Source organism: Mus pahari, chromosome 2, assembly GCF_900095145.1.
Source record: "Mus pahari chromosome 2, PAHARI_EIJ_v1.1, whole genome shotgun sequence".
NCBI classification, from domain to species: domain Eukaryota; kingdom Metazoa; phylum Chordata; class Mammalia; order Rodentia; family Muridae; genus Mus; species Mus pahari.
The window spans coordinates 18,211,209-18,216,012 of NC_034591.1; positions in this window are offsets into that span (position 1 = coordinate 18,211,209).

The following is a 4,804-nucleotide window of genomic DNA, read 5'->3' on the forward strand; positions in this document are numbered from 1 at the left end:
GATGGTTATGAGCCACCATGTGGTTGCTGGGATTTGAACTCCGGACCTTTGGAAGAGCAGTCGGGTGCTCTTACCCACTGAGCCATCTCACCAGCCCCAGAGCTCTGTTATTAAACTACCTCGTGTGCTCACAACAAGATGGTCTATTCGTGATTCTTGGGTGTCAACATCTCGAGACTGGAGTGGTGAGGGCTCCACACAGAAGTCTTTCACATCTTGTCCTCAAAGCCCATGTGTGACCCAGGAGGCACCTGTGCCTGATAGAATCAGGCTGGAATATTTTAGGTTTTGTCTTGTTTTCTGTTTGTTTGGTTTTGGTTTGTTTTATTCCCCCACCCCAGAGAGAGTGTTTCTCTGTGAAGCCCTCGCTGTCCTGGCACTCCCTCTTTGACCAGGCTGGGCTTGAACTCACAGATCCACTTGCCTCTGCCTCCCCAGTGCTGGGATTAAAGGCAAGAGCCACCACCCTGCAGGGTAGACCCTGCTTTACTAAAAGCAACTGTCCTTCTAACAAGGGAAGACAGAAACCGATAATGACTGACAAAGGAGTAGGGAGAGAAGCGACGATATGCCCAGGAGTGCCCAGGATTGTGCCCACCATGTTGAAAGACTCGGGAAAGATCCCTTCAGTGGCGACCAGAAGTAGTTGGTTCAGCTGATAACCTTGATTTTGGACTTTTGGCTGCCAGTACTGATCTGGCATTTCTGTGGAAGTCACTAAGGGCTTTGCTAAGGCAGCCCAGGAACCTAGCATAATGACTGACGGGAAGGGGTTGCGTCATCCCAGTGGTTAAGACTAGCATCTCCTAAGGACCCTCGTTTCCCCCGCCCACTGCTGTTCATTGCTGTGTGCGCTTGCAACTACCTCAGTAGATGACTTGAATTACTCAGGTGGTGAGGGATGTCATGGTGAATATTAGTCATGAATGCCTGAATTTAGGGACTTTTCTTTTGCTAGACATTATAAACTCGTGAGGCAAACCAATGTTCCCATCACCCGAAGAGTTTACATTCTAAAGCAGGAATTCTCCAGAGAGAGAGAGAGAGAGAGAGAGAGAGAGAGAGAGCGCAAAGGGGAGGAGCTAAGAGTGGGAGGCAGGAAATCACGTAGGGCCACACCCAGGGTCCTCTGCCCTACTTTTTTTTTTTTTTTTTTTAAGATTTATTTATTTATTTTATGTGAGTACACTGTAACTGCCTTCAGACACCAGAAGAGGGCGTCAAATCTCATTATAGGTGGTTGTGAGCCACCATGTGGTTGCTGGGATTTGAACTCAGGACCTACAGAGGAGCAGTCAGTGCTCTTAACTGCTGAACCGTCTCTCCAGCCCTTTGCCTTACTTTTACAAATATTTGCTTTTACCCACAATTTGTCCCTGGAATTTTGAAATTTTTTTTTTTTTTTAAAGANTTATTTATTTATTTATTATATGTAAGTACACTATAGCTGACACACCAGAAGAGAGCATCAGATCTCATTACAGATGGTTGTGAGCCACCATGTGGTTGCTGGGATTTGAACTCAGGACCTCTGGAAGAGCGGTCGGTGCTCTTAACCGCTGAGCCATCTCTCCAGCCCCGGAATTTTGAAATTTAAGGTGTTCTACTAAATGGAGTTGAGAGCATTTGAGTTAGAAGGATGGAATTCGTGTTTCGTGTGGAATAGTATGACTGGTGTTGGAGGTGTGTGTGGGTTATTTTTCCATTGTTGTGTGAAACTACCATGGCCAAGGTAACTTACAGAGGAGCTTATGTAGACTTAGTTCCTGAGTCCATGATGGCAGAGTGAAGACATGGCAGAAGGAACAGGAAGCTGAGGGCTCACACCTTGAGCTGGAAGCACAAAGCGGAGAGAGATTTAGGAATCACACAAGTCTTTAGACTCTTAAAGCCCATCTCTAGAGCCAGCTTCCTCCAAGGCCATTTCTCCTAAACCTCCCAAATAGCGCCACTGTGTGGATACCAAGCATTCCAGTGCCTGACACTATGAGAGACATCCCTCAGTCAAACCCTGGGGAATTCCCTAGGGAAGCAGAGCTGGACCTGAGGCTGCCATCTGAACCAGAGTTGTCCTGAGGGGCCAGTGAGCACCTGAGAAGAATTTCCTTCTTTAGTGAGAGCCAAAAATTCTGTCCAGAGCCTGGAGTAGATCTAAATAAAGGCAGATGACACTGTGTTCTGGGGGCCTGTAACCCAGCACTGAAGGAGAGGCAGGGCAGTCTGAAGACCAAGGCCAACCTGGATGGATAGCAAGATCTTGCTCACCTCACAAAAGAAGAAATGGCACCAAGGAATAATACTCTGTCGTGTATATGCATAGCAGTGGCTCTCAACCTTCCTAATGCTATGACCCTTTAATTCAGTTCATCATGTTGTGGTGACCCCCAACCATAAAATTATTTTCTAGCCAATTTTTACCTGTAATTGTGCTAGTGCTATGAATGGTAATGTAGATTTCGGATCCACAGTAACTGAGCACTCAGGCCCTGGAACCCAGCAATGGTTTGTTTGTCAGGGTCTGGATCTAGCAAGGCACACTTTCTATTATGGAGAATTATACTCTCTTGACGTTATGGCTTGACATTCACTTACCCAGTGAACTATGTGTACAGCAGGAATTCCAGGGCATTAGCAGTGTTCAGCGCTGTTAGGATTAGGGACAGTCTATCCCCAGCTCCACACTCTGCTAGATCATGTTCTGGGCTCCTGCTGAGGATTTCCTCGTCGCCTTCCAGAGAAGAATTCAGTAAGATTCTGCAATGATATAAAATTGTTGGTGAGAATCTGAGATAGTCCACAACCCTCCATTCTCTCTCTGTCTCTCACTGGAAAGACAGTTAAGGCTGTCTTTCATGGGGGAGGAAAAAGCAGGATAAGAGACCTGAAAGCCACTGAATGAGGAGTCAATTGGGTACATATATCAAGTTTAAACTGGAGTCAATTGGATACAAGTATCAAGTTTAAACCTTCAGGCTTTTTTTATAGGGCTAGCTGAGAGGAAATCTTGTTCCTTGTCCTGCACAATGATGACCCTGACCCTAACCCAGTGTAAGTCTTTAGTCCTCTCTTACAGTGAAGTGGACCAGTTGGCACCAGTAGTTCACCCTCCTTGAAGGAAGTCTGCCGTCAATGTGGAGGCCTTGTATCCTTGCCCCTCACTGCCCAGCTGGGTGGGAGCTGGGTGGGACAGGCTCAGTTCTGAAGTCACAAGCTTCAGTAATAAAAACTGATTCCAGAGTAATAAAACTGATTCTCCTGCCTGAGTTGGTTCCTCATGTCACCTTCCGGGATCCCACCCATGTCTTGACACACATCCCCAGGAGGATCTAAAACGCTCACGGCCTCGATGGACTAGGAGACACTGAGTCTCCTAGTGGAATGTGGGAATGAGCTGTCGCAGATCAAAGAGCCCACACATGGGCTCCTGTGCACTTGTGCATAGTTCAGTGTGCTGCTGCAGGGGAATGAGAACAGAAAGCAAAAGCAGGCATTATTTATGTTTAAGTGGTGACCCCAGTTGGGTGCATTGCTAATTAGGGTTATCGGTTTACTATGTACAGGTCTCTCCCAGGACAGCTAGCCTGTTCTCAGCAGCTAGGCTTGTCTGTGAGCCAAGAGAATGTCTGCCCTTGACGGGGCAGGAGGCTTTCCTCCCCCTGGCTACTTAGGCAGCTGGAGGATGCACAGTGTGTGCTCTGGATACCTTGTTTATGATCCCAGCAGGGCTACTAAATAATTCACATAAAGGTTTATAGCTACAAGTCTCAGCCTTTAGGATGAGTGTGAACAACATATAAGATAAGATGATACTGCATAGCTAATGCACAGATCGCTGTTGTGGATAAGAACTTTTGTTAAAAAAAAAAAAAAAAGACTTAAACAATTTTAAAATTATGTCTGTCTGTGATTTTGTGTGTGCCCGAAATGCCAGACGTGGGTGTCAGTTTCCCTGCAGCTGGACTCACAGACAGCTGTGAGCCTCCTGAATTGAATGCTGGGAACTAAATCCACGTCCTCTACAAGAGCTGAACACTGTTTAACCGCCAAACCATCTCCCTAGCCATGTAAAAACAAACGTAAACCAACCAAACAGATCAAAACACCGGCCATTAAATTCCTGCCACATCCTGCCACAAGTAAGCCACCTTTTATTTCTCCTGATAGCAACAGCCCTCAAGAGTTGTCTAGTCTTCTTGCGCTCCTGACATGTTAAGCGTCACAAGCCCTTGAGGAACTGAAAAGGAAGACACCACCATCTTACCACTTACACAATTATCAAAACGCCTGCACCCCAGACCCCACTCATCCATTGCTTGTGGGAACGCAAGTGGAGAATTCAGAAGACAGTGGTAGCTGGGTGGTGGCGGCGCACGGCTGTAATCCCAGCACTTGGGAGGCAGAGGCAGGCAGATTTCTGAGTTCGAGGCTAGCCTGGTCTACAAAGTGAGTGCCAGGACAGCCAGGGCTATACAGAGAAACCCTGTCTCGAAAAAAACCAAAAAAGAAGAAGAAGAAGAAGAAGAAGAAGAAGAAGAAGAAGAAGAAGAAGAAGAAGAAGAAGAAGAAGAAGAAGACGACGACGACAGTGGTGTAAGAAGGAACCAACTGAAGCCATTTGGAACAGGCCTTAACTCAAAGTTGAAGTTCCCAAGACCTCCCTGGGTAACCGACTTCCTGCTTGGTGAGTAGAAACGTGACTGCTAGTTAAGTCCACTTAAACATGAATGCTGCAGCTGAGTCCTGTAGGAACAGGCTAAGTGCACCACAAAGACATGTTCTTATGGAAGTCNCCNNCCCNNANNNC